Source organism: Taudactylus pleione, unplaced genomic scaffold (assembly GCF_031769625.1).
Source record: "Taudactylus pleione unplaced genomic scaffold, aTauple2 ptg000541l, whole genome shotgun sequence".
Lineage (NCBI taxonomy): Eukaryota > Metazoa > Chordata > Amphibia > Anura > Myobatrachidae > Taudactylus > Taudactylus pleione.
Window position 1 is genome coordinate 2,998,387 of NW_028284943.1, and position 11,802 is coordinate 3,010,188.

Below are 11,802 nucleotides of genomic sequence, written 5' to 3' on the forward strand. Positions count from 1 at the left end.
GATATAGAGACAGATACACATTCAAAGCAATAGGACCTGGTGGCTTTTATACAATATACTCACAGATAAAGTGGCACAATGGGACACCTTATATTTAATTTTCATTTATAACAATAACAGTTCACTACTGCCTGCCCCCCAATGTTTGGACTTACTTATTACTTACTGAAGAGATAATCCCCAGGCCGATCTCCCTATGGTGCTGGCACTGGTAGAAGAGAAGAACCTGCTGCAGGCACTTTCTTCTCAGGCTCACATAATTATGACTCAATGTGCCCGTACCCTCCTTCCCTGCAGCCTGCGCGGCCAGTGTTTAAGTATACTGAGAGCCTGCTCAGGCTCCCACTATATGTCCTACTGGACAGCCGCTGGAAGCACAGCACTGCTTAGTGAGCTAAGCTGAGCCAGTGGCAGTGTGGTGCCATCAGTATGATGGCTGTCAGCTACTGCCAGTACTGCACTGTGGATTGGTGATATAGATCCAAATGTGGCTGGGGTTCCTCTCAGAGATAGGCACCCAGGCCACACCTTAATCCAGTCCCGGGCGTATCATTTAAAAGAGTGTACCCTCTTTCAAATGGTCTTAAGTGTGCCTTTTTCCCTTCTCTGGAAAACAGGGTGATATTGTCTAGTGATCACAGGTACTTACAAGACAATAACTAGTAAGGGGCCACATAGTTTCAAAGAGGGGGCTTCCTCTTCCTTAGTTTTCCTAAGTGTAAATGGGTATTATCTGGCGAACACACTGAACACCAGACAACTACTATGGGGGTACGTAGTTTGAATGAGAGGACCTGCATGTTTATATAAGGGTGTCCTTATGTTTCTAGGTGTCCCATACCCTGCACTATAATTCCTTTGATTGCATTTTGTGTCATCATCATACAAACATGATGACCCTAATCCCCAACTCTGCTGCTTGGGTGTCATCCTTGACTCCACTCTTCGTTCCCCCCACATTCAATCTCTGGCTTCATCCTGTCAGTTCCAGCTATGCAACATCGCTCTCGTCAGGCCCTTCCTGTCGCAAAATGCTACCAAACTGGTTTTCAAAATCACTAATAATTTCTTGCCTCAACTACTGCTACCTTCTCCTCACTGGCCTGCCACATTCCCATCTCGCTCCCCTTCAATCTGTTCTTAACGCTGCAGCTAGACTTATCTTCTTCCGGTGTTCCACATCCACCACTCCCCTTTGCTAAAACCTGCGCTTGCTCCCATTCCCCTACAGAATCCTCTTCAAAGTTCTCACCCTCACATACAAGGCCCTCTCTAACTACACTGCTCTCCACATCTCCAACCTCATCTCCTTACATACTCCCTCTAGCCCTCTCTGGGCAGCCAATGACCATTGCCTCTCCTCTACCCTGGTTACTGCATCTCACGCTCATATCCAAGATATTGCCTATGCGGCCCCCCCTTCACTGGAATGAGCTTCCTCGCTCTGTCAGGCTCTTCCCATCCTTGCATAGCTTCAAACATGCACTGGAAACCCACCTGTTCATGAAAGCATACTCTTCCACCAAATAACCTTGTCACCACATCGTTTACCTCACCTTCCTACCTCAATCATCTCTACCTCGCCAACTTCCTGCCCTCAGGTCCCCATCCACATGCTCCCACTTCATGTCATCTGTCTGTTACCCCTAGATTGTAAGCTCCTAGGAGCAGGGTCCTCCTCCCTCGTGTTCTCACAGCCCTCTTCTCTAGCTGTTCAGTGACAACCTTCACCTACTCAGTAGCCATTTAGCCCAGAATTCCTCTCGCTCATTGTAGTTTGTCACTTCCAGTGGCTCTACTCCTGCTAGTTGTGCCATCACTTTCGGAGGCAGGCTCCACCTTTCGCAGAGTACTCCTTCCCAGCTGTATTGTGTACTGAGAGTTGTGGTGCTAATTGTTACTTGTGCTCTGTTTATGTTTTGGTTACTGTAATGTAATGTTATGTTCTGTGTACCCTGTACTGTCCTACTGTTGCTGTATGTATGGCACTGTATACCACTTGTGGCGCCCTATAAATAAAATGTAATAATAATAAAATACATCATTTGTGTGAGGCCTCCTCATAGGCCCACCACTAGTACTGATTGCAGGTGGGTCTGGGTGAGTACAGTTTACCTACAGGCGAGAGGGACTCTTCTTCAGCATTTTTAATGTAAATGATGAAGACAGGTGACTCTTCCCCAAGGAGTTAATGACACAACACACGGGACGGTTCTAAACCAAGTGGAGCCCAGGGCAAAAAAATTCCATTTGTACTTCCCCCCTCCCCCGCAAAAAAAAGAAAGGATGACCATTGCCTCATATGCTTGGCACCTTTAAAACTGCAGTATAGCTAGGAATCAGTTAATGAAGTTATTTGGACTGTGTACACTTGATCCCGTCTCACCCCCCAAAAAGCTGCTATGCTCTTATGTCCCAGTCTTCTACCCTTGGGCCATTTCAGCCGGCTCAATTGTACCACTCCCACGGTGGTGATGTGATCTTGGTAGGCGACTCTAAGTCATGCTCCCCACCTATCAGTGCACCGGTACTGCTCCCCTGCCAACATCACACTCACCACACTATCTGGGTTCGATGATGAAGTTGGATTAAAAACCTTTGGGGTTATAGAGTCGAGACTCCATGTTACTGTATTCTTTGTGGAAAAACTCAGCAATATACAAAAAAAGTTCAATGCACTCATTCATTTTTTTTTACTTCTGGTTTTGAAACGTATCTAAAGTGTGATAATGAAAGACACCTCTTCATGTTGCTTTCATAAACCTTTCTTTAGACTGGCTTTCAACATCTAAGCTCTCCTTTCCATATCATAGATCAGATGTCTTTGTTATGGGATTGCGTGGGCAGACATTTAACTGCATTCTTCTGCTACTGTCACTTCAACTAAAGAATATGTGCAGGTTTATGGTTCAGTGTCAAAACTTGTGAGTGCAAAAATATGCCCAAGTTCATAATATGCCACATATGCAGTGGGTGACAGAGCAAAGGCAGTTGGTGACAGGGAAATGCAGAGTGTGATAGGGACAGATAGAGGGAGGCACTGGGTGACAGGGAGAGGTAAAGGATGACAGATAGAAGGTGACAGGGAGAGGCAGTGAATGACAGGCAGAGGCAGTGGGTGACAGCAAAAGGTAGAGGGTGACAGGGAGAGGTAAAGAGAAATAGGGAAACAGTGGATGCCAGGAAGAGGTAGAGGGTGGGAGGCAGTGGGTGATGGTCTGTGGGTGACAGGGACAGATAGAGGGAGGCAGTGGGTGACAGGAAGAGCGGTAGAGGGAGAGGTAGAGGATGACGGAGAGGAAGACAGGGAGAAGCAGTGGGTGACAGGAAAAGGTAGAGGATGACTGAGGCAGAGGGTGACAGAGAGGTAAAGAGTGATGGGGAGATAGTGGGTGGCAGGGAGAGGTTGAGGCTGTGAGGGAGAGGTAGAGTGTGACCGGGAGAGGCTGTGGGTGACAGGGGAAGGTAGATGATGTGAAGGGTACAAACACACAGACCTGCACACCCTTTTGATAGTATAGATTTTAGCTCATTCACCAACAGCAAGACCATACCAGCAGACACATGTAAGTACACACATATGCAAGTCTGCTGAGAATACAATGAGCTGATAAGCTGAAGGTTGCAGGAAATAAACCTGTAGCACATAGAACATCAAGGGGCCTTTCATCAACCGATCATAGCTGATGAAAGGCAGAAGACCAGATACTAAACAAATTTGATCCATAAACTACAGGTACCACAGACCCAGAAAGACACTGAAGCTCCCTGCTTCATCGCGCTCCAGTCCTCACGAATACTGGACGACGGACGTAATGGTGTCACGTAGTGTAATGTAAACACACCCGACATTCTGGGAGAAAAGAGGAGGAGTCTTTAATAGACTTCTATCCCGGAGGCAGCAGGCGTGACCTTAGAAGTCAATCATATGTTACAGTACTTTTTATTACTAATACTGTAACATATTTATTCATAAAGCTGTACTCAACAAAATATTGCCACCACAGCGGAAACAACAACAATCCTTTAATGTAGAAGAAGTATCTGAATGATTGACTGGTTGATTCTGGTGTGTGTTATCAGGGGTGGCTCAAGGGTCGTGCTGGCAGGGCTATTGCCCAGGTCGGTGTGGCCCAGGGGGCACAGCCACCCTTACTGCACTGTCTAGTCTGGCAGGCTGACTGTGCCCCTAGAAACACACCCACACAAAGATTGTTGAGTTTTAAAGTAAGAAATGTGAACACACAAATATCTTATAGCCACAATGTAAATTTATTACGCACAATCAGCTAGATAGGGCAATCTGCAAGATATTCAGAAGTTGGCAAATGAGGAGTAGCTAGCTAATTCTACTGATCATCATCTGTACTTATTTTCCAGCAGCCAGACATAAGTAGTGAGTTTATAGACTTTTTTTATTTCCCAGAAAAGTTTATTAAAATATAAGAGTACTAAGGGCGTTGCCTGACAATGATGGCTCTGAACGCATACCAGAGGAGTTCCCTCATGTCCTTGGTTAATTGAGCACTAACAGCTACATCAGTTTAATTAAAATATCTTACACCTGGAACGACCCAGAGTTCACTAGAGTGATGTCTTTCTTCCAAACTTAAAAAGCCCCTGTATAGCCCAGGGAGACGGGATTACTTGAAGAGTTTCCTCTGCTGTTGTGATAAGAGTGATGCAATGGAAGATGAAAGCACTGGGTCTGTTATGTACAAAAAGAAGGTTTTACTGATTCTTAGCAGCTCAGGAATACTTAGGCTGGGTACACACTTGGTCGACTCACCAACCTATCTACGATTGGTAAGTGTATACACACTTACCAATCGTCTGCCCGCTCAGTTGAGTTGTCAATCACCACCAGTTCTATGCAGCATATGTACGGGCGGTGTTCTGTATGGCTCTTATGGCTGGGAGTCTCTGGGAGAACCACTCAGTGTCCCAGAACGTTGAGGAGAAAAGATGCGCCAATAGGGTACCTATGTGTGGTAGCGCATGTTGGAGGTCAGGCCGCCTGATCAGCTGCAGCAAATCATACAGATTGTTGGCTCTATTGCTATATAAATATGAGGCAGCACAGAGCACTCCTCATCCAACACACCCCCTTGCACAAGACTGCCACCCATCACCATACATTTACAGTGAGCATTACACAATAATGTAATGAGAGACAAAAAAAGGGTTAGGCAACATGGCTCAGTGAGAAAACAGCACCTCAAAAATGTTCCATTCGTCATTCCTGCAAGAAAACACTTAGGACATGAGAAATCAAACTTTTTATCAACATGTCCGCAACACTGTTTTCACTGGACATATACAACACACTTAAGCATGTTTGGTAGCAATGATAATGGTTTTCTCAAAGTTGTAGATAAGGCAACTGCAAGTTTTTCTTCTTCTGCTTCTCAAACTGCAGTTGGACACAAGTTTTGATGCTTTAATGTTGCTTGGACACATGATACTATCTTTAGTACTTATAGCAGATTTTCACTCTTGCCAGTCACAGTTTGGTTTTGAATCATGAAGTCTCTGAGGTATACAGCAAACAAGTCAAGCAAGCGCCTCACTACACTTTCTTGGATGTTTCCCCTTGATACCCCTCATGGAACTCATGTTCCTTCATTGCTTAGTTATACCTAATGTCTCACTCTCTGACACGCTTTCTGCAGAAGTCATGTCTCTGTGGCTGGACAATACTCGGTTTGTCTTTAGCTGAAGTAGTCTCGTGAAACAACATAACCCTTTATAGTATAAGCTTTTTGTCACTTATGTTTCATAAATGATAGCCTTTGCTTTGTTCACAGTATCCTAACATGATGCATTTGATGGATTTGTGTCTTCTCTCCATGAATGTAAGCGCTACTTCCCAAATACATGTAAATGACTAATGTTTGGTCTTTTGTCAGTCCATGCCTGCAATGGTGTCTTGTCCTTGACTGCCACTGTAGGCCATAGATTTTTTAGGTAAACAGCTGTTTGTACTGCTTTGGCCCAAAATCTTTTGTCAAGATTTGTAACATTCTGCATAGCTCTAGTTCTTTCAACCATTGTCCTATTTGCTCTTTCACTCATGCCATTTTGTTCTGGTATATAGGCAATAGTTAGCTGATGCGGTTTGATATATTTTTTTTTTAAATAGTTGGCTAGATCTTTGTTCTCATATTCTCCACCATTGCCAGATCTTAGTATCTTTAGTTTCAGACCTGTTTGGTATTCTACGAGGCTCTTGTACTCCTTTTTTGTTTTCTTATATTGTTTTTACTGATCAAAAGGATAAACACGTTATACAACCACAATTGACATGGAAAAATGTATAGAATATTAGCACAAGACAAAATTGGTTTACAATATATATAGAATTTTTTAACAATTCAAAATTGTATAGTGTATCATAGCAGGAGTCAATTAGAATACCAAAAGAAGCAATATATTCAACATAGCATAATAATAACACATTAATAGTATGAAAAATTACATTAGCATCCGTTCATTACTGGAGAATATAAAATCACTAAACTGAGGCGATCCCCTTGATAGTAAATTGTACCAAGTGATAAGGCTAACTCCTTTCCTGAGAAATTCTCTAGTGGGTGAAGGCAACCGACATATATTTTATATAAGGAAGCCAAATGCATGTGGTGGATGTTCGATATCGAACGTCCAGCAACATGCACCAACCCCCAAACGATGTAACGACCGTAACAACGATCGTGCATCCCTATAGTAAACAGGCTAACCTGGTCGATATCGAACAGGTTGGCCTGCATGCATGGACGATTATCGATATCGAGCATCCGTGCCTGCGCATCTACCATCGTTTGGTAGATGCGCAGGCACAACGAGGGGGTTAAAAAAAGGACAATATAAACTATCAAACGATATCGTTATCATTTATATCGTCCTTTTTATCTGACCGTGTGTATGCACCAATAGAGAGGAGGGCACTGTGTTTTGGGGTTTCCGGCGTACAGGACAATCTAAGGAGCTGGACAAGTCAGTGGCTGGAAGCTGAGCAAATAGCTGGTTCATATGACTTCGAACTTGGAAATAAGCAAAAAGAGGGCTATCCAAATGAGTTTATTTCTCTTTTAGCTGAGATAAATTAAGAATTACCGAACAATCCGTATTCAAAAATTGATATCCAGATTGAATACCCTAGAGGTGCCAAGAACCTCACCATTTTGAAAATCAATATTAGAGACCAGCGGGAGGAATTAGGGAATGAGAAGAACGTAAACCCATTTTCTCAAGGAGAGGGTTAGTAATCAAATTAGAGGGTGTGCGGCCAGAAGAAAAGTTCAATAAACTCACCATATCAATCTGTGGACAGAACGGTTGATCTATTGCCTTATAAACAAAATTATCGCCTCCACCTATCCAGTCCAAAGCGTATCTATAATTCGCTGCCAGGGCGTATTCCTGGTTACAAGGTAAATTAATACATGCCAATAGCAGCGGTTGTTATAGTATAAATAGAGATATATGAGGGCGCTTATCGGCCCATATGAATTTAGTTAACGCCATGTTAATAACAACATAACATGTTTAGACAACACAAAGGGAAGCATTTTGATAGGGTAGAGGAGGCAGGGAAAGGATACCATTTTAAAAAGAGGTCAACATCCTACGTAGCAAATAGGGAGGTGCTTCAACTTAAGAAAGTCAGACAACATTTGGTTAATAAAATATGGTATTGGCAGAATACAGATCCGATGGTGAGGGAGGTATTTTCAATTCTAAATAAGTTACACAATCTTGGGCCCAGCGGAAAGGAAACAATGAACCCCATCCCTCCTTAGCGGTAGTACGGAGAGCTAAAGCTTCCATTTAAACAGGATTGACGAGAAACCCCGATATTAACTTAAAATCCCTAAGAGTGTCTAAGAGAGAGGGCATCGCTAGCCTAGGTTCTCTAAAATATAATAAAAGATCATCATCAAAGGCTGATACCTTTATGTCTATTGATCCAACTTGGATCCCTTTCCAATTAGTATCCCTAACAAATGTTCTAATCAACGGGTCAGTGCAAGATTAAATAATAGCGGGGAAAGGTATTAAGACCATTAATAGTCAGAAAAGCAGTAGGTTGACAATATAGAATCTGTAAAAGACAAATAAATTCTGGACCAAATTGTTGAAGGTGAAGCACTCTTAAAATATGGTTCCAAAAAACGCGATAGAAAGCATTATCTGCATCACAGCTGACTAGGATAGAGTCACTATTAGACGAGCTATGAGAGCAAAGCAGAGCAGCTATAAGTAAACGCATATTATGGACTGGGGTCCTTCCTTTAACAAACCCATTCTGAGCAGGGTCTAATATACAAGGGATAATTCATTGCAAGCGTTGCGCAATCAATTTAGCGAACTTGAGATCCTGATTCAATAACGATATCGGGTGATATGATTGGACAAGCATCAGGTCTTTACCAGGTTTCGGAAAACCTACAATAGTGACGTCATTAAAACCTAATGGGGCTGGATTGCCCTCAATAGAATTTAATTACATCAATAAATGGGGCATTATGTGTGGGGCCAAGATTTCACAGTACTCAGCTCCAAAGCCATGTGGGCCTGGTGTTTTTCTTTTTTTAAAAGATTTGATAAAAGAGAGGAGTTCCTATAGTGAGCGGCCAAAATGATGGTCGCGATGGTCAAGACCATCGCGACAATCGGGCTTGCGACGAGAACCTAAGGTAGGGTCTCGTCTGCCGCAAGCCCTGAAGTGCTTTTGGCTCTATCAGAGCCAAAAGCACTCCCATTGACATCACTAGTGATGTCAGTGGGGCCGGCCCCAGACGGTAGGCGTTCCCATGGGAACGCCTCCGTCTGGGCAGCCACGCCCACCAAAGGGGGCGTGCTGTCAATCACCATCGACAGCACGCCCCCTTTGGTGCGAGACCTATAACGACGGCTTGGCCGTCGTTATTCGGGTCTCGCGCATGCGCACGACGGAGCCGCCTCCGTCGTGTGCATGCGCACTTGGGCAACAACGACCCGCTTGCGAGCGCTCAGCGTTTGCGAGCGGGTCTGAATCAGGCCCCCAGTTCATAGGGTATCATAGAGACCTTACACATCTACATATGCCTTCCTATTCTCTGACAGGTCACATAGGAGTAATTGATTGAATGTATTAGAGAAGGCTCAACTAATGGTGCGTACACACAGTACAATTTTTATGAACGATAACGATATCGTTAAATGATAAATCGTTCATATTGTTCAGTCTTATGCAGCGAACGACCAACGATGCGTGTTCCTGCTTGGACGATAACGATATCTATGGTCATCCGTACATGCAGGCCAACTTGATTTCATCACAATTTGCATGTTGAGAGATGTGGCAGGATTACATCACTGAAAGATATCTACCATAGATATCATTCAGTGTGTACACCCAATATCGTTTGTCCTGCACTACAGAAAAGTTCAAGGGAAATCGTTCAGCGATATCGTTGGTTGTGCAGATCGTACCGTGTGTATGCACCATAAGTTCCTCTAGTCTAGACTGACAGTATACAATTGACATTTCCTGGCCACATATTCCATAATTTGACCACCAAGAACGGGTTTGGAAGCGGCCAAAATAAATTCATATCGTCTACATGTGCTATATTATCATCTATGTAATTAGTGAAGGTCTGTACTAAATGTGTATGAAAATCAGGGGATTTAGCTAAGTAGGAAACTTCCAATTAAAGGAGGTAGGTAGTGGTGATTGCAAAGCTAGGGTGAACCACATTGGGGCATGATCAAACACAGTAATCAAATCAGCACATGTGTGCTCCACTCATTTCAACAATGCGTAAGAAAGTAACTAAAAATCAATATGGGAAGAATGATGGGGATGGGAAAAAACGTAAATCCTTTATCAGTAGGTTGTTGGCACCTCCATGGATCACAGAGCTGCAAAATAATCTATTAACAAAATCAGTGAAGGTGACGGCCTACCGCTATTACCATTGGAGCTTGCCGACTGGTCCAGACCTAGAGATTGCACACAATTAAAGTCCCCCCGAAAAAATTATCTCCCCCTCTGCCCAAACCTGCAATTTAGCATTGTTACTAATGCTGATTTTTTTTTCACAGAGTTTTGTTAAACTCCGTGAAAAAAAAAATCAGCATTAGTAACAATGCGCATAAACTCCCACAAGAGTATAGACATTATCATGTAGGGACACCTTTAAAAACAAATAACGTCTTTCAGGATCCAAAATGGAATCCAGTATCTGATAAGGGAGATGTTTACGAAACACGATCATCACTCCTGTACGTTTAACCGTTTACACTTTGTAATCCCCAATCCAATTGTCACGCAGAGTTTTGGGACCGGCAGATTTCCAATGCATTTCCTGTAGGATAGCGATATCTGGTCGCATACACTTTAGGGAAGCCAAAATCTTTTTTTTCTTAACAGGAGAATTCAATCCCTCCACATTCCAAGATATACATTTAATGCTTCTCTGGACTCTTAGCTCACTTGTAGAAGTAGCAGCCATCACTAACCTACTCCTGCTCTAGGCCAATATGCAATGGAGAGAAACAAAGTAATAATAACCCTACCCGTCCCAGCGAGCGGGCATGGGACACAAGTTTCCTAGAGTACCATGTCATAAAATCTTTTCATATAAATTACCAATGAGATAACGTGTTAAATCTAGAAATATAGTCTAAAAATGTTAATAGCACCCAAACGTAAGGCCATAAAGACCATATATAATACAGCATAAACTTAATCAGATAAGAAGAAGAAGGAAAAGGGGAAGAAGCAGCTGAGCAAGAAGAAATACAGTACACAGATCAGAGGACAGAAAGGGGAGGGAGAATAGGAGTGAATGGGACAAATATCTTTAAAAAAATTCCAATATAAAAGCAACATTGGAGGCAGCATGACCTAGTGCACCCGGCAACTATTGTAGCATCAAAACATGTAAATATATTCCAATAATAAAACAACAGTAAAAGTAGTGCAATAGACCTGAACTGTCAGGAAAATTGAGATAACATATACCACAAGCACTGGGAGACGATCAGTCCGCATCATCCACCATTGACGCAGATTGTGTGGAAAGGGAGTCCACAAAGTTGTAAGCCACTTGAGGATCATTGAAAAAATGAGGTTTACCATCATGGAAAACCCGCAGCTTGGCCGGATAAAGTAAAGCAAAGTGTGACCCATGTCGAATAGATGTTTGCAAAGGGGTGAAAACTCTTGTCTTTTCGACAGCCACCATATAAGAGAAATCCTGGAACAGGAGTAATTTATGTCCGTCATAGTGAAGGTCAGCACATTTCCTGTAAGCTTACATGAGGCGCACTTTATCTATGAAGTTAAATATCCGCATAATAACTGCTTGCGGATGATCTCGCTGTGTTTGACTATCCAGGGTCCTTGATTATACTCACAGCCAAGTTCCTTGGGGAGCCACACCGAAACCAAGTGCATAAGGTCCTGTGATTTGACAGACTCAGGAAGTCCTGTTATACGCACATTGTTACATTTCTTCCTATTCTCCAAGTTCTCCAACTTGTCTTGCATAGAGGTAAATGCCTTTTCTTGGATGGACAGTGCGAGGTGTATCGTTGTTAACTCATCCTCCAGGTCAAAAATCAGCTGTTCGCCCTCAGTTAGGCGCCGAGCCTGTTAATTTATCTGTATTAAAGCCGAGTCTAAGGCCTCTTTTAACAGGGCTAATTTTTTATCCAATAAGGAAGATATAACCTCCTTCAATTCCTGAGTTTTAAAAGAGCCAGATGCTCCAGATATTGTGATATCGGGTACAGGGTCATGAGGACTAC